This window comes from Pinus tabuliformis, chromosome 8 (genome assembly GCF_031772625.1).
Source record: "Pinus tabuliformis cultivar Carrire ecotype Pingquan chromosome 8, CPIR1, whole genome shotgun sequence".
NCBI classification, from domain to species: Eukaryota; Viridiplantae; Streptophyta; class Pinopsida; order Pinales; family Pinaceae; genus Pinus; species Pinus tabuliformis.
This window is the reverse complement of record NC_142294.1, coordinates 1,395,537,572-1,395,558,167: the sequence shown is the minus strand read 5'-3', so window position 1 is coordinate 1,395,558,167 and position 20,596 is coordinate 1,395,537,572.

The following is a 20,596-nucleotide window of genomic DNA, read 5'->3' as shown; positions in this document are numbered from 1 at the left end:
CGCTTACGGGGTTAGTGATGTATGGTGTACTGAAGTGCTTTGGAACTTTTACTTAATTCAGAAGCCTGATAATAGGCCAACATGTTTCGACACATGTATTGTAATTGTTCGTAAGCCTAATCTTGGAGAAATTTTAAGGCATGTTTCTTTAACCTGTGTTAAAACAATTGAACTAATTACATTGCTCTAATACATATGTTTATGAAAATGTGTTGTATAATCTGTTAATGTTGTCTTGCATGCGTGGGCTGCCTCACCGGACATCGAGCAAAATATTTCCTATAAACTTGCTATAACAGCCGTCTCACTCACACTGACTACTCCATTGAGTGTTTTATGTGTTATCCCTTCTTGTGTGTTGTGACTGCCACATGCGTGTGGACTACTCCTCTGGAAGCTGCACATGTCCTGTCGTGTTGTGTGTCTCTAACAGAGTTAGGACTCTTCCCTTTTGAATAGAGACTTACATCCACCCTCTCCCTCTATGGTGAAAGAACCTTGACCCAATTAACACTATCACTCACACTGCACATGAACCTTGTATTTCGAAGACAAAGCAGGCCACTCTCACATGATGAAAAGCAATAGAAAAGGAATATCTTTAAGATAATGGCCATTGGTCCATCATATCAAATGGGACTGCTACACCAAACTATGTGAGGTCTAGTTGGGACTTCATATTGTGGAGATCCCTTGAGTGTTGGAAGGTCTAGCACTGTCAACAAGTTGCAAGGTTTATATTTGTCGTAAAGAAACTGGTCTAGCAATGCCTCCGATAACCTGAATTTTACCATCATTAGTTGCACAAGTAACAATTTTCTCCATGTAATTCACAATGGCCTTATGTTTCTTTGTCAAATCCATACTAATCAGTACATTGTAGGAGCCTAAAGGTAATATATTTAAATTGAATGAATTTCACTTTCCGTTTAATTCAATAAAGGAAACCTTAACTAGATTCATGACCCTTCATTTTGCTCTGGTGGCTAATTGAACCAACCACGCATTCTTAAATTTTTTAGTCACCAGTTTACAATTCTATAAACTTTTATGGCTAATATATCTCAAACTAGTGCATGGATCAATTAATGTTGAAACAAGTTTGTCACGAATCTTACCTTCGATTTCTGTCATGGTGGGTTAGTTTTCTGCTTGGTGCTCCTCCACTGTTACACTGATATGAGGAAGAGAACAAATGGAGGAGAAACTGATAAAGCTAGTTACCAAAGTAGGGTCTAGGTAAAATATGGAGGTGCCACTGTATGATGGAAACCTAAATGTTGAGGAGCTTCTTGATTAGATTAGCACATTGGAGAAGTACGTTGGCCATGAAGACATGTGAGAAGACCAAAATTTCAAGTATACAATGACTAGACTAAGGGGGTAGAAAAAAATATGGTGGGATGAATTACAAACATATTGAAAAAACAAGGGAAAGATACATATTAAGAGTTGGGGTAGAATGGTGGTTACGTTTAAAATAAATTCATGACCAAGGATTACTAATTGAATTTGTTCAAGCAGTTGAAAAGCCTAAGACAAAAGGTCATAACAATGAAAGATTACGTTGAATAATTCTATTGACTAAACAATACAACAGGCCACATAGTAGAAGATACCATGAAGGTGGCTAGATATATAAATGGCCTGATGTATGATATTTGAAGAAATTGGCTTCTTTCCCCTAAAGATAATGGGAGCAAAAGAAAAATTGACTAGAAAACAAAGCCAAAGAAGTAGAGGAAGGAGTCCAACGAAAGAAAAAGGAACTTCAAGTAGAGGAAGATTCTAGAATGCAAGAGAAGGCATAATGAGCACTAGGAGTGGATCTCCCGAAGGAGGAAAAATAAGGGGTATGATATTTTTCTTAAGAGGTAGTGGCAGAGGAAGAGAAATTAGTTGCTATATTGTCAGAAAACATGACGTATGTCTTGGGACTATCCTGAGGACAAATTAGAAAATAAAAATGGGGAACATGTTACAAAAGCTATGTATGAGATAACAAATACAAAGATAAAAGAAGAAACTCTTGAGATGGGTGAGTCATTAATGTTGAAGAGTGTTATGGTAAAAGTTGAGAAATAAACTCAAGAGCCAAGCCAGAGGAGAAGTCTATTAAGGAAAATTTTCAAATCCAAAGGAAAATTCTGTAAAGTGGTTATTAATACTGGTAACGTTAACAATCTAGTCTCTATAGAGATGGTTTATAAATTAGGTTTTTAGAGAATGGTACATCCTACTCCATACTAAGTGTCGTGGCTACATAAAGGACATCATATCCTAGTAAGTGAATAAAATAAATTAGAATTTTATATTGGTAACTATAAAGATGAAGTTCTATGCAACATTATGCCTATGGATGTGTATAACATTATGTTGGGGAGATCGTTCCAATATGGCACGAGAGTTGTTCATGATGGAAGGCGAAATACATACACTGTTGAAAAGGAGGCTCATAAGAATGTATTATTACCATTTAATGATGAAAGGAAAAAAGAGGAATTAGGCACAATCATGTTGATGATGAGTGGGAAATAAATCTTATAATAAATCTATGGTGAAAAGGAGGTACAATTTTATTTAATTATAAAATCAACAGTAGTACTTGCTAATACTACTTTAAGCAATTTTATTGATGAAATCGAAACACTACTAGATGAATTTGTTGGCATTATTATGATGAATTTCCTAATGAATTTCCACCCATGAGGAGCATTATCCACAACATAGACCTTATTCCAGGAGCCAACCAACCTAATAAGGTATCCTACATAATTACCCCTAAGGAGAATGAGGAAATAATAAATTAGTTCAAATATTTGTTGGATAAGGGATAAATTAGGTAAAGCTTGATCCCTTGTGATGTAGCTATAATTTTAATTCCAAAGAACGATGAAGGTTGGAGATTGACACCATGGAAATAAACAAGATAGAAGGTACATATTCCCTTTACCATGAATAAATGATTTAATGGACTATTTGAGTGGTGCTAATTTATTTTCAAAATAGATCTAAAATGTGGGTATCATTATATTAGAATGAGAGAAGGTAAGGCGCGGAAAATAATCTTCAAAAATAATGATGGATTGTATGAGAGGTTGGTTATGGATTTTGGCTTAACCAATGAAACCAATATGTTCACAAAACTCATGAACGAATTTATCGAAGGATTTATTGATAAATTTGTGATTGTATATATTTATGACATTCTTGTTTATGATAAAACAAAAGAAGAACACATAAGGCTCTTAAAACTAGTGTTGAGAAAATTACAACACGATAAATTTTTAATAAATCTTAAAAAAAAATGTTCCTTCATGAAAATAGAGCTATTATATTTGGATTTTGTGATTTCCCTAGAGGGAAGAAATATGGATCAATAAAAGGTAAACTATATTAAGGATTTTCCTTCTCAAAGAAGTGTCTATGAGGTGAGAAGTTTTTATGGGTTGGCTAAATTTTACAAGAAATTTAATAGAAATTTCAACCAAATATGTGCACTAATAGTTGAAACTATTAAGAAAGGAAATCATACATTTGCATGGAAAATAAAATATGAAAGTGGATTTTCATTGCTAAAGGAAAATATAATACATCAACCTATTCTAACCTTACTAGATTTCCAGAAACTTTTTGAAGTGAAATGTGATGCAAGTGGGACTACCATTGGAGTTTTTATGAGCCAAGAAGATAAAATCATTACTTATTTCAGTGAAAAATTAAACAATACCAAACAAGAATACTTGAACTATGACAAGGAGTTTTAAAATTGCATAATCATTAAAGAAATGGAGGCATTTTCTTATACCCAAATCATTTATTTTGTATGCTAACAATCACGCACTGTAATTCATCACTAGGCAAGAGAAGTTAAATCATATACATGCCAAATGGGTAGATTTTATGCAAAATTTTACATTTTTTCTCAAAAAAATTAATGGAAATGCTAACAAAGTTGCAGATGCTTTGAGTAGGAGATGTTTGGTTTTTCATAAATTCAAATTAAAAGCTTTTAGATTTGAACATCTGAAGGAGATGTACAAGGAGGACCCATAATTGGAGTAGCTTATGAAGCATGTGGGAACCGAGAGCTACAATATAGGATCCCTTGGATGGAGTACATCATTTAAGAAGCTTTATTGTTCTAGAGAAACCAACCATGTATCCATAAATGTTAGATAAGGGACACAAAAGTTATTGGGAAATTTAAGAGGCCATTGTGGAGAAATATTGGAACCAATAATTTCAATTTGTTATGGTTATCATGCTCAAACAAATGGGTAACTGAAGTAGTAAAAAAAAATTGAGAAATTTGTTATGATGTTTGGTAAATGAGCACATCAAGCCGTAGGATAAATTCCTTCAACATACTAAATTTTCTTATAACATTTCCCTTAATAGGATCATAGGAATAAGCCCATTTCAAATTGTATATGGTATGAACCATAGAGCTATTTATGAGCTTAGAAACTTGGGAAAAGAGGAATTGAGAAGTGTTGATGAAGAGGTATTTTCTATAGGAATTCATAATTTTCATGATCAAATTAATGGAAAAATTCAGGACAACAACTACAAGTACAAGAAAACTGAAGGACTGAGAAAAAGAGAAGTAAAATTTGAATTTTGGGACATGGTACTAGCACAATTGAGAAGAGAAATATTGACAAGAAATTAATATAACTAATTGAAGATGAAGAAGATAGGATGTTGTAAAATCTTGAGGAGCCAATGCTTATGAGACATAATTTCCATCTGATAGGAATCTTTCCTATATTTAATGTTGAAGACCTATATCCTTATACATGATTATTTGTATTGGATCATTATATTCTTTTTCATCCATATTGATGAATTCAAAGAGAAAAAAGTGGAGGAATCAACTCAGAGAACTGCTTTTATCAGTAAGACCCAGTTTAGAAAAACGAGGCCTGAAACCTTCTGGGAGAATTTTGAGGCATCAATTTATGTTTTGGGGGGGTAAAACATTTATGATTCAGAACAAAACCCTTTGATGCCATTCTACACATAGAAATATTTCCAACGACACAAGAAGTGTGTCAATAAGAATCGATATGCAAAAGTTATGCCACTCAGAAGTTGACCTTCATGTTTTCACACCTATAGTTCGAGAGGATATCATGTCAACCACAATTATTCATGGAAAAGGGGATAGAAACATGTTTTTGATGTAAAAGGCTCTAGAATATTGTGTATTGTAACTCTATTTAACATTTGATGTAGTTAAACTTAACCACTAGTACGTTATCGAGTTGTTTTCAAATCGGACCACTAGGAGGAAGGGGCATTCCATTCTTTCGAGAGAATTTGGTTCCATAGATGAGAAAAGATAACCCAGAGATATAAAAGGTAGATCAAATAAGGATGATATATTCATTGTAACAACTCGCGGGCCATAGGAAATACTTCTTTGTACCTGCAACCTTATTTTCTAGACAAAGAAAGAGAGAAAAGCATCCTCACCTTCCAGTTGGGTTTTCTCCTGAAAGGGTTTCCCAAAGCATATCTTGTGTCTTATGTGTGTGTGTGTGTGATTATTTTTTCCATCTCTAATTTTTTGCATAGTTTCCATTTTCATTCACACGCTAATTACATTTAAATTTATAGATCTAGAAGTTTAATAAAATTGTAATAGTGTAAAAAAAATCTTAATTTTAACATATTATTATTAGATATGTTGTGAAAAACTGTCTACTGGAATATCCATGGTAGTTTAGGGATCACGGAACCTGAAGAAAACAATGGAGAGGATCATGAGGAGATTCTATGGAAGAAGAAATTACCTACATCCAAGAAGTTGGAGATGGAGAATATCCTTCATTAGAAAATTTCAAAGAGAACGAGGAAGAAAGGTTACTATGAGTGATATTGTAACACCCTAAGACCCATTAGTGAATTTTATAATAACTATAATTTAATTTTAAATTGTTATTATGAGGGAAATTTTTTTACAAAAACAAGAATTTGATAACAAATGTTGTTATTTGTTAAATTAAAGTGAAAAAAATCGTTGAGATGCTGGTATATAGATGAGGACTCATAACTAGTTCTAAACTTCTAGACATTTAGGGAAGGCTATTATCTCCTTTCTTTTCCTTAACCCTAGAGATAAAAGATCTCAAGATGGGAGAGGTAGGGGTTAGCCACAGTGAGGAGGAAAACCAGCTGAAGGAAGAGACATTATATTATATTGCCAGGAGGGTTGTCCTAAGCTGGCTAGAGCTAGTGGAAACTCTATGACCAAAGATACATATGATATTCTAGACTGGGCTAGGAGGGTCTTGAGTCTGGGAAGAAATCCTACCTAGGAAGGTTACATACCCAAATTGTGTTGGAAGTGGAAGCTAAGAGGGGGGGGGGGATTTCAACGTAATTGCAAATTCTGTTGGAAGGGAGGAGTAGTCACATCCTTATTCCATCTTCTTCATTCTCGTATTGTAGATAAGTACTAATAATTTCCTTGTAGTTTTCTAATGAATTTTCTAAGTGATGAAGGTTTTTGTTTAAGTCAGGAGAATATATGTGATAACATAGAAAAATATTTCCTTAAACAAAAAGTAGGAACTGTTATATGAATTATTTCTTCACCTCTGTAAGATGAATGCTTTAAGAAAATAATATTGGTGGGGTATGTAGGCTGTAAGGCATGGCTATATTAATAGGGAAATTCCAAACATAGAATATGTTAGTCGTACACTTACAAGCTTATGTGAGTGTTATTTTAATTGTCAATATTTTGTTGCAACCAAAAAATACAGGAAATAATGTAAATTACTGAAACTTACTTAGGATCCAATTCTTCTACATAATTCATATTAATATCAAATAAAAAGTTGACATTTTATTAGTGCTGAAAAGAAATTATCATATCATCACACTGAAGGTAGAATAATACTTTTATATGTAAACATTATTTTGTAAACAAGGAAATGGACTACTGGGGTCAACCCTGATATGTTATACAAAGATCTGTTGGCAACATTTAAATCATATCAAAAGTGAAATAAATATAAACCTTCCATAACACACAAAATGTAAGAGAGCCACTGAGAATAAGAGCCAAAAGAATGGATCAATCCTGAGATTTTGGGCTCAAAGTGGAATTACAACTAGAATAGAAACTCAGAAGCTAAATTAAATATGAAATTTACTTCCAGGTACTAAATTAAACTGTCAAGTTAAAAGAAAATAACAATTGAAACTTAAAATTCCTGTAAAATGTCTTTGACAAAAGAAAATAAGTAACGAAGACAAGAACAAAACTCTAAGATGAATATAGCGATAAGAAGAGTCGAATAGCTCGTAACCTATCAGAAGAATCAATTAAATTTCAGTGCAGCTGTAAAAAGAATCAAGCATGGAGGTATACTTAATGTTAATAAAAAGAGGAAAATAAAACAATTTCAGACTTGTCACAGCAGTTGTTATGAATAAGTATTATTTTCATTCAATTAAACAAGAAAAATAACTCTATATAGAATAGTAACCTCATTAATTTGATAACTAGCTGAATATACAAGTATGCATAGGTCGTATAAATCCATAAAAACCTTATCATTGTTGATATGGGGAAGGCCAAGGGCCTAAACCATTAGAAATTTCGTAATTCATAAGAAAAGCCGAAAATTTGAAAATAAACATTGTACATGAGGGAAAAGACCAAGAACCTTTAGGGATTTTTCATATATAGCTCATTGAGAGCCCATATTTCTGAGAGGACCAATAAACATACTAGAATGCAATGAAAAACCAAGGGTTTGCTCGGTTGCCAACCTGGAAGTAGATGAATGTTGCTTCTGGGTAGTTTCCTGGAGATGATGACCTCATTGGTTTCTCTGCAGCCCAATTGTTCTGCCTACACAAAGCAACAAGCCAGTTAGGTTTTAACCCAATAAAAAAAATGACATTTTTCAGGAAAAGAGACTAAACCTGCTAGGGAGGTCTGACCCAAATTTGTTGGGAGTGTTGTAAATCCATTTGATGAAGGCAGAATAGAGAAGCACAATGTATCTTATTGTTTTAGTGATGAAAATAAGGTTTTTTGGATTTCCTGTACATAGTAGAGTCTAAAAGCTATTAAATTCCAGAGTTGTAGGGGTTTTGAACTCTTTCTGCAAGAGAGAAGAAACAATGGAAGGAAGGATTACATAGTTAATTTTTCCAACAAGAATGGATGAGAATGGATCGTGCCTGCAGCAACCTAGCAAGTGTTTACCCTAACCCCTTCGCGTTTGATCTTGACCACCAAATGAGCATCATCTGATTCCATCATTAGATAACTTCCATGTGGCGGTTGGGAATGGTGCACATAGAGGTGTGTCTTGAAGTTTCGAGGATCACCATAGAGTTCAATATATTTACGACAACTTAACTAGTGTCTATGTAAATATATTGACTGAACTAACAAAAGAGTTGCATGAATTACTTGAAAACAGATACATTCGCCCAAGCATGTCATCTTGGTGAACTCCAATGTTGTTTGTAAGAAAGAAATATGGTACATTGAAATTATGTACTTATTACTGATAGATGAATAAATTAATCATTAAAAATAGGTACCCGTTACCTAGAATCGATGATTTTTTTCACCATGTTAAGGGGGCCACTGTTTTTTCTAAAATTGACTTGTGATTGGGGTATCATCAGATAAGGATTAGAGATAAGGATATATGCAAACTACATTCAAAAATCATTATGGTCACTACAAATATTTTTTTTACCATTCAGGCTCACTAATTCCCCCACAACTTTTATGAGCTTAATGCATGGAATTTTCCATTCTTACCTAGACAAATTTGTTTTGATTTTCATTGACGATATATTAATTTACTCAAAAACCATGGAGGAACACAAGGAGAATTTGTGAATAGTGCTACAAATGTTAAGATAAAATCAATTCTATGTGAAATACAATAAATGTGACTTCTACAAATACCAAATCCAGTATCTCGAAAAGATAAGTACTATTATGCAATGGTCTGTTCCCAAGAATGTAGTGAATATTTGGTCATTCATGGGACTGACTGGTTATTAGTGACATTTTATTGAAGGATTTTCCCAATTGTTTATCCCACAACCCCATAAAAATAAAGGAAATGTGTTTAAGTGGTTCACAGACTATCCAACTAGTTTTTATCACTCGAAACATTTACTAACAACCACCCAAGTACTAAAAGTTTCTGATCCTAAGAAAGAATTTACAATATGCACAAATGCATTTAAAGCAAGAGTCAGAGCAGTGCTGATGCAGGAAGGTAAGGTAGTAGCTTATGATTCTCGTAAATTAAATGATTATGAGCAGAAATATCATGCCCATGACATTAAGATAACAATAGTGGTCCATGCTCTAAGGTGTGGTGACACTACCTATTAGTAAAAAGCTTTCTATTGCTGATTGTTCATAGAAATTTAATAAATTTCCTCAAGAAACTAAGCTTGAATGCAAAACAAGCCAGGTGGACAAACTTTCTAAGTGAATCTGATTTCGACATAAAACACCTAAAAGGGAAAGAAATTCTTGTTATTGGCACGTTAAGTAGAAAACTTCACTGTGTATATGAAATTTCTTACTGTCAAGTGTGGATTGATTTTTTAGATCGAATAAAGGAGGCTTCTCGTAAGGATCTCGAATACATATTTCTATGGCAAGAAGCAGAGCAAGAACGAAGATCTAGGAAAGTAGGTGATTACAATATAGAAGGAAACAACTTATTTAGCTATAGGAGAAAATTTTATGTACCTAATTAGATGGAAATTAACAAAATGATATTAGATGAGTTTCATCAAATTCCTTACGTAGTCCATCTTGGATATCAAAAAATGTATTCTACATTAATAAAAGGACATTTTTGGCTTGGTACGTGGAAATATATTTCTCAGTACTTATTTAAATACATTAAGTGCTAGCAGGTAAAAGCCTAACATCAACACTCAACAGGTTTACCCCATCCCTTACCCATTCCGAAGTGGAATTGGGATACTATTACAATGGATTTTATTATTGGCCTACCAAAATCTAGGAGACAAAATGACTCCATTATGGCAGTTGTCGATAAAATGAGTAAGACAACCCATTTTATTATTGTAAAATCTACTTATCAAACTGTTCAAATTGCTGACACTTTCATGAGGTAAATGTTTAGATTCCACAGCATGACAATGGTAATAATCGCAAATTGAGATATGAATTTTACCTCTGTGTTTTGGAGAGCTCTATTTATTGGTCTGGATACTGAGGTCCAGTTTAGCACAACATACCACCCCCAAATAGAAAGGACAAACAAGACACATAAATCAAGCATTTAAGGATATGCTACGAATGTATGTAATGCAACAACAAACGAAGTGGGAGGAATACCTTCCTCCTGGTTGAATTTTCTTACAATAATAGTTATCATGAGTTCCTCAAAATGAGTCCCTTGGATGTATTGTATGGGAAAAGTTGTAGAACAACTGCTAATTGGAGCATCCCTAAGGATAAGTTAATATTGGGACCCGATATGTTAGAGGAAATGGAACAAATTGTTAGAAAGGTCCATCAAAATATGAAGGATTCTTAGGATCGAAAAAAACATATGTGGATAAAAAATAACTTTCAGAGGTTTTCAAGTTGGGGACCATTTGTACGTGCAGATAAAACCAAGGAAAAACACCTTGAAGTGGGGAAGTTGTGCAAAATTATCACCCTAATTTTATGGGCGCTTCCAAATATTAGAAGGAATAGGACCAGTTGCATACAAACTGGTGTTGCCCATTCATATGAAAGTCCACAATTTGTTTCATGTATCTCTATTAAAAAAATACATATATGAATCCAGGTATATTATTGACTAGAAGGATACAGAGGTAACATAAAAAGTAATTTTATATAGACATATATGATTTTAGTTTATTGGAAATGTAAAATAATAATAAATCATATTATGTGGAGGTCAAATCAGACATAGAACTTCTGGTAGAACCCCTGCGTGTTCTTGCGGAGAGAGAAACAATATTGTGGAAGCTAGTCATTACCAAGGTTAAAATGAAATGAAAGCATTTTAGCCCATAAGAGGCCACCTAAGAAGACAAAGATTTCATACAAAAATCATATCCAGGCCTATTTCAAGAGCAGAAATAAACACCGAGGATGATGTTCCACAACAAGAGGGGAAGATGTAACACCCTCAGACCTAGAAGTGATTTTTATAATTACTATCATTTACTTTTAAATTGTTATTATGAGGGAAACAATTTTACAAAAATAAGGATTTGATAACAGATGTTGTTATTAGTTAAATTAATGTAAAGAAAGAAAAATACAGATGAGAAGTTGGTATATGGATGAGGACTCATAACTAATTCAGAACTTTAAGACAGTTTGTGAAGGAAATAATCTCCTTTATTTTCCTTGACCCCAGAGATAAAAGATCTTAGGAGGGACAAGGCAGAGGTTAGCCACAGTTAGGAGGAAAACCACTTTAAGGAAGAGAGATGGTATGATACTTCCAATAGGTTTGTCTTGAGTTGGATGGAGTGAATTAAAACTCTCCGATAAGAGATAAATATAATATTCTAGACTATGCTAGTGAGGTCTAGGAAGGGAGTCTACCTGTGAAGATTGCAGACCCAAATTATGTTGGAAGTGGAATCTAAGTGGGGAATCTGGACATAATTGCCAATTCTATTAGAAGGGAGGAGTAGTCCCATCCCTATTCCATATTATTTATTATCATACTTTGTAGATAAGTAATAATAATTTCCCGGTAGTTTTGTGATGAATTTGCTAAGTGATGAGGGTTTATGTTTAAGTCAAGAGAATATATGTGGTAGCATAGGAAATGTTTTCCTTAAACAAGAAGTAGGAATTTTTATATGAATTATTTCTTCACCTCTATAAGATGAATATTTTAATAAAAGAATACTGGTGGGGTATTTAGGTTGTAAGGAATGGCTAGATTAATAGTGGAATTCCAAACACTGAATATGTTACCTGTACACTTACACATTTATGTGAGTGTTCCTTTAATTGTCAATATTTTGTTGCAACCAGAAAATACATGAAACAATGTAAATTACTGAAGCTTACTTAGGATCCAATTTTTCTACAAAATTTGTATTGATATCAAATAATAAGTTAACATTTTATTAGTGCTGAAAATAAATTACCATATCATCGCACTGAAGATAGAATCATACTTTTATATCTAAACACAGTATTGTAAACTAGGAAATGAGGTACATGGGGTCAACCCTAGTATGTTATACATAGATATGTTGGGAACATTTAAATCATATGAGGAGTGAAAAATAAATACAAACCTTCCATAACAAACAAACTCTAAGAGAGTTTCCGACAATAACGACCAAAATAATGCATCATCCCTGAGTTTTCGGGCTTAGAGCGGGATTACAATGAGAATAGAAAGTCATAAGTTAATTTAAATAAGAAATTTACTTATAGGTACTAAAGTAAACCCTCCTATTAAAATAAAATAACAATTTAAACTTAATATGCTTGGAAAATGTCTTGGACAAAAGACAATAAGTAACAGAGACGTGATTGAAACTGCCAGCATGACCATAGCGACAAGAAGATTTGAATAGCTCGTAACGTATCAAAAGAATAAATTCAATTTAAGTACAGTTCTAAAACAAATTAAGTATGGAGGCATCCTTAAGATTAATCAAAAGAGGAAAAGAAAACAGGTTCATACTTGTCACAATAGTTGATGCGAATACTTATTATTTTGATTCAATTAAACACCAAACACAGTGCTATATGCAACATTAACCTCATTAATTTAAGAATTAATGAAATATACAAGTAGGCGTAGGTCGTCAAAAACAATAAAACCCTTATCATTGTTGAGTTGCATAATGTCATGAGCCTAAACCCTCAGAAATGCCACAGTTCACAAGGAAAGTTGACAGTTTAAAAATAAGCATTGTACATGTAAGAAAAGATCAAGAACCCTGCAGATTTTCTCATATACAGCTCGTTGAGAGCCCATAGTCCTCAGAGGAGTGATAAAAACATCAGAATGCAACAAAAAACTAAGGGTTTACTTAGTTGCAACCCAGAAGCATAAGAATGTTGCTTCTAGGTAGTTTCATAGAGCCAACGACCCTGGTGGTTACTCTGGAGCCTAGTCGTTCTTCCTGCACAAAGCAACAAGCCACTTAAGGTTTAACCCAATATAGAAAAAATGACATAGTTCATAAAAAGTGATTAAACTTGCTAGGGAGGTCTTACCCAATGTTGGTGGGAGTGTTGGAATGTTAGGTCCCTATAATACTAGTGTATTCCCTTATTATTATTATCATTGTAGCACCTTATTTTTATTGTTGTGCCCATGTTTTCCCCATATTGTTATTATTGGGTCCCATAGAAGCCCACTATTTTTAATTTTGTGCCCTTACATTATTATTGTTATGTCGACTTTGACTATATTGTGACCCCTTAGACTCCTATATATAGAAAGGATGCCTTGTCATTTGTATCATCCGAGAATTGTTCATTTGTGTAATGTAAGGGAGGTTTCCCCCTCAAAGAGGCTGATTTTGAAGTCGTTTTCTATCTCTTCTTCTATTTTGTGAGTTGGTTGCATAACAATTGGTATCTAAGGTTTGGATTATAAGGTTTCATTGCTTCAAAATGGTCATCATGGAATTTTCACTGTAACTTTGTTTCTACAACATTTCAAAAGCTAAAATTAAAACTCGTTTGTGATAAAATCTTGATGAACCTCGGGTACAAATTTTAGATCTTGTGTCACTATATTTTTGGAGATATGATCCAAGGAAGTTAGGGTTTCTGCAGGCTCCCAATTTATACCTCAAACAAGTGACCTAGGAAAAATCGTCATAATTTTTTGTCTGAGCATCAGATTGAAATTTAGTAAAAAGGTAAATAAATAAGATATACTTTAGTTTTATTTGTATTAGTTTCAGGTCCGAAGGTCGAAACAGTGACACGTGGCACTTTGTATAAGTTCACTCTACGGAACAGGTCTATAATCAGGTCATCGTGGGAGATTTGGAATAATTATTTCTTGGAGAATCCAATCTTGATCAGACTTGTGGGGTTGGAGCGAGGACTCAGAGGGCTACCACAGGAAGAAATTTTAGACCTTGGAGATAAAAAATTGTAGAGATACAATAGATTCAATATCGATCTCCTACAAAGCCAAAAAAGGTGTGTAGTCTTTTTAAAAGTTTACATAAGTTTGGTTTGAAAAAATTAGTTTGAACGAATTCAAAGGACATAGTGAAGCATAATTATCATTAATAGATACACCAAAGAAAGAAAATGGAAACACCTAGTAAGCAACTAGAAAGCTCTAGCATGAATCATGAAGAAGAGAAAGAAATGCAACATGATCTATCAAAATCACGAGACCAAGTGCAAGAAATTTCACTCTCAGAAAATGTAACTGAAGCTAAGATGGATGGTTTAGAAAAAGGCATAGAAGATAAGATGGATGGTTTAAAGAATGGCATGGAAGCTAAGATGGATAACGTGGAAGCTAATATGGATGGTTTAGAAGTAAACATTGAATATTTGAAGAAAGACATGGAAGGTTTGAAAAGAGGTTTGGCAAAGTTGCTGCAAGAAATGCTTCCTAATGGCGAAAAGGTAGTAGAGGAAACTCATGATGAGAACAAAAGAAATGTTGGCCATGATTTCATAGAGTCTAATGTTGGATTGAAGACATATCATGTTCCAAAGATCAATATGAGGAAGTTTGATGGCTAGGATCCCGTAACATGGATACTATAGATGGAGCAATATTTCGATCTCCATAATGTGAAAAACAAAAAAAAGGTACGCATTGCAACGTTATATTTGGAACCCAATCAGTTTGTATGGTGTTTTTGGGTTTTCTCTCATAAACAAATTGTCACTTCATCAATTTTTACAGAATAAATGATAGCACATTATGAGGATACAAAAAGAAACACCTTTTTTACCCTATTGATAAATCTCAAACACAAATGTTCAATTGTGGAGCACATTGAGGACTTCCAAAAATTGAATATAAGGGTAAAAGATATTCCAGAGGAGCACAGGATTGATGTGTTCATAGGGACATTAAAGGATAACATCCAACATGGGAATCGCCTCTACAAATCCGATTCATTGGAGAAGGCATTCAGGTTGGCAAGAAAAATTGAAACCAAAATTATGGTAACAAGGAAGCCGACCAATAACAACTATAAATATGGAAGTGTTGTTTCCCCTAGCCTTCCACAACCTACAAGGTTGACACCACAAAAATTCGAAGAAAAAAGAGAAAAAGATCTTTGTTACAGTTGTGATAGAAAATACACTAAAGGTCATAATTGTGTTGAGAAGAAATTATTTTACATAGAGTGTGAAGAGGAAGAAGAAAAGGAACAAGAAACATAAAAATAAAAGGATACACACGAGGAACAAAGGCTATATTAAGAAGAAATGAATCTGACCATATCTTGTAATGCATTGGCTAGAATAACCACTCCTTAAACTATCAAGATAGAATGACACATCAAGAAGAAAGACATAATAGTGCTGATTGATTCGAAAAACACCCATATTTATATTCATTGTAAGATAACGAAGGAATTGAATTTATTCCTATATATAACACAAGAGTATCAAGTGATGAATGGGAGAACCATAAATTTCTCTGGAAAGTGACATAATATCAAGCTATCCATGGGATAATATATGTTGAATAGCCCAATGATTTCCATTCCAATGGGTGGTGCTGATGTTCTACTACGAGTCCAATGGTTACAATATTTGGGTATAATAGCTTTTAATTTTCAAGAAATTTTCTTGAATCTTTTTTTCAAAAGGAAAGGAAGTTGAATTAAGGGGTATCACAGGGAAACCATGAAATATAATTAGCTCTAATGACATGACAGAGCTTTTAAAGAAAGAACAACATGGTGTAATTGTACAATTATGCTCACTAGAGGTTCCCACATCGAAATCATCTATTTCCCCAGATCTCCAAAAAAAAATTGGACAATCATTCCAAGGTATTTGAGACTTCCAAAGGCCTCCCACCTATTCGTGATCATGATCATTTTATTCAATTTATTCCAGGAAGTGTTCCTCCAAACATCATGCCTTACAGATATCCCTATGCCCAAAAGAGTGATATTGAATGTATGGTTGTAGAAATGCTAGAAGCTAGTATAATTCAACCTAGTCAAAGTTATTTCTTTGCTCTAGTAGTATTGGTGCAAAATAAGGATGGATCATGGCGCATGTTCCTAGATTATAGGGATCTCAAAAATCTCACTATTAAAAATAAATTTCCCATTCCTATCATTGATGAATTATTGGATGAATTACATGGAGAAATTTAATTCACCAAGTTGGACCTTCATTGAGTATATCATGAAATCATAGTGAAGACTTAAGAGATTCTGAAAACAACATTTAGAAGCTAGGAGGGTCATTATGAATTTTTGGTGATGCCTTTTGGCCTTACCAGTGCACCTTCTACATTTCAAGGTTTGATGAATTCTATTTCAAACCCTTACAAAATTTGTATTATTATTTTTTGATCATATACTAATCTACAACAAGTCTTGGAAGCATCATGTTCAACATGTTGATAAAGTCCTCAAACTATTGGAGGAGAAACAATTATATGAAAAAACATCTAAATGTTTCTTTGGAGTACAAGTGGTGGAATATTTGGGCCATATTGTATCTCATGAAGGTGTTAAGGTAGACCCTAGCAAAATTAAAACCATTCAGGAATGGAAAATCCCGACGTCCGTAAAGAATCTATGAGGATTTCTCGGGTTGATAGGGTATTATTGCAAGTTTGTTAAGAATTATGGGAGAATAGTAGCACCTCTAACAACATTATTGAAGAAAGATGCATTTTCTTGGACACGAGAAGCAACGAAAGCCTTTGAACATATTAAAGAGGAAATGTGCCAAGCACCAGCCTTAGCTACGCCAGACTTCACAAAAATCTTTATTGTGGAATGTGATGCCTCGAGAAATGGAATTGGTGTTGTTTTAATCCAATAAGAAAGACCCATTTCTTTCTAAAGTCATCCAATCAAAGGAAAGTATTTACACAAATCTATTTATGAGAAGGAAATGTTGGCAATACTACATGCACTTAAGAAATGATGACCTTGCCTAATGGGAAAACACTTCAAGGTAAAAAAAAATCATGATAATCTTAAATAATTTTTGTAACAAATATTATCTTCATACGAGTAGCAAAAATGGGTCACAAATATGTTGGGTTATGACTTTGAAATCATGTACAAAAGGGGAAAGAAAATTGTTCTTGCAGATACACTCTCAGGAAAGGATGAGGATGTGGAAGCATTTCTTTGTGCCATTTCTATTATCCAACCATATTGGATAAACAAAGCAAGGGATGAATGGAAGAATGTTGAAGAAGTGTGGACACTCATTCAAAATTTACAACAAGACCCCGTTACATTTAATACATTTAGCTGGAGAAATGATTCTTTATGGTACAAATATCACTTATACCTCTGTAAGAATTGCCAACTCAAAGAAAATATTCTTATGGAATTGCACACCTCTCACTGAGGAGGGCACTCCGGATTTTTAAAAACTTGCCAAAGGGTTAAGAAGGAATTCTTTTGGGATAGCCTTAAATCTTATATTCAAAATTTTGTGGTAGAATGTTTGGTTTCCAACAAAATAAAGTTGAAACAATTAAGACCCTAGGTCTGTTACAACCTTTATCCATTCCAAGTCACCGTTGGTAGGAGGTTTCAATGGATTTGATCACAAATTTACTCAATTCTGAAGGAAAGAGTGTTATCGTGGTGGTAGAGAGAGTATAGTTGCTAATGCATTTATGGAAACAATTCAAAAGATACTTGGAAACCCAAAGATTATTGTAAGCGACAAAGAAATGCTTTTGTGCATTATCTCATCTGTTTAGAGAGAGTATAGTTGCTAATGCATTTATGGAAACAATTCAAAAGATACTTGGAAACCCAAAGATTATTGTAAGCGACAAAGATCCCATTTTCACTCGTAATTTTTGGACAAAATTATTTTCTTGTCTGGCTACAAAGTTACCTCATAGCTCATCTTATCATCCTCAATCTCATGGGAAAACTTAGATAGTGAAAAAATATTTGGAAGGATATCTTCGGGCCTTTGTATTTGATAAACATACATAATGGGTAAAATGGTTGCCATTGGTTGAATGGTGGTATAACATTTGATTCCATATTGCAGCAAAAATGAACCCATTTATGGCACTTTATGGATATAATCCACCATACATCACATCATATTTAAGCGAAAATTATAAGGTTCAAGAAGTGGAAGATCACATCGAGCATCAACAACAAGTTATACAACTCTTAAAGGATAAATTCACTTTGGCACAAAATAGAATGAAACAACAGGAAGATCAACATCGCAGTCAAATAAGTTTTGATGTAGGTGATTGGGTATTTCTATGAATACAACCATACAAACAAATGTCCCTCAAGAAAGCTATGAAGGAAAATAAATTATCACTAGAGTATTATGGTCCGTACAAGGTGTTGCAAAATATTGGTACAACTGCATACACATTGGAGCTTCCTACAACTTCCCGATGTAGCCAGCTTTCTATGTTTCATGCTTAAAGAACGTTATAGGTGACAAGAGAATATTGACAGAACTTGACGAGGAAGGAAAAATCATATTGGAACCTAAAGCAATGACAAAAAAAGAACTTGATAGCTACAAAATCTATCAATTTCAAAGTATCTCATTAAGAGGAAGAACTTACCCACTGAATATTCCACATAGGAGGATGAGAATTTTATAAAGAAGCATCCATAACTACTCAAGCATTGAGGACAAAACATTTTTGAAGGACAGGGGCATGTTAGGTCCCTATAATACTAGTGTATCCCATTATTATTATTGTCATTGTAGCCCCTTATTGTTATTGTTGTGCCCATGTTGTCCCCATATTGTTATTTTTGTGCCCTTAAATTATTATTGTTATGTCGACTTTGACTATATTGTGACCCCTTAGACTCGTATATATAAAAACGAGGTCTTGTCATTTGTATCATCCAAGAATTGTTCATTTGTGTAATTTAACGAAGGTTTCCCCCTCGAAGAGGATAATTTTGAAGTTGTTCTTCTATATTTTATTCTATTTTTTGAGCTAGTTCCATAACATGGAACTCCAGTAAATGAATATAGAATGCAAAAGCATGGTGTAGTGAACCATTTTAGTGATGAAAACATGGTTTCCTAGATTTCCCATATAGAGTAGAGTCTAGATGTTATAAAATTCCAAAGTTACACGGGCTTTGCACTCTTTTCGCCAGAGAGAAGCATCATTGGAAGGAAGGATTGCAGAGTTAAGTTTTCCGATGAGAATGGATGAGAATGAACCCTGCTTATAGCAACCCAGTAGGTGGTTACCCTAACCCCTTCACATTTGATCTCGACCGTCGGATGAGCATCATCTCATTCCATCGTTGGATATCTGCCATGTGGTGGTTGGGAATGGTGCACATCTTGAGGCATGTCTCCAAGTTTCGAGGACCACCTAACTTAAATTAAGAAAGCACATTGAACCTTACTACAATGTCACAAATATTCACCTTTGGTTTAATAAATCATATGTATATAACCTTCGTAAAAGTGTTATTTCTATCTGATGCGGGTTTCGTAAAATATATTTACACAGACCTTAGTTAAGGTGTTCTAATTAACCTCCTTTGCTTTAATGTTTGGGTGGTTAGTACAACTATTGAATTAATTACAATCATGCCACATGAGTTAAGTTTTTCTTTGCCATGGTTGATAGAATGTATAATGACATTGGGTAAAATAAAATAAAAAAGTTTATTGTGTTGATTAGAGTTAAGCTATGTGTGACAGTTCCAAAGATAGAGAAACATGGCATAATTGTTAAAGATTCTACCTATGAAATTATCTATGAAATTATAATAGTAGTATGTTTTTTTTTACCCTGTCTCATGTTTGATCTTTGAACTGAGAAAATCATGATTTTAATTGTGTTAAATAAATTCTACATGAACCCTCAATGTTGGGAGGAACTATTGAGAGCAGATGAATTGAAGAGGAGATGATGAAGAAGTCCTTATAAGGCTGGGAGGTTGTATGGGCACTTATACACAACACTCACATCTAGTGAAGTACCAAATTCGAGGATGGAACATAAATAATACTTTAGAGAGGATTAAAGTGACAAGTTGTGAGAGTAGAGGAATATTGAGTTTGGTCCATTAATAGTTTAGCATAGGGTCAAAAGGGCAAATATTTCTACAATACAACACGAAGGCCAAGATATTTAGGTGTGTGATGGGAAATAATTCGGCATAAATAAGTTTAAATTTTCCAAACTACAACATTGAAGGAGGAACCATAAGTGCGGATTCCATCCCCTGACCCTGTTGGAAATATTAATGCCAACTGTCTAGTCAATTTAATGTCTTAAATTTCTCTACATAAATTATCAATCCGGGTATGGTAAACTGATGAAGTGTGGTGCACCATATGTGCTTAGTTAACCTTTTTCTTACTTCGTTGTTTTATAGATTTTATTTTGTTTTGGGT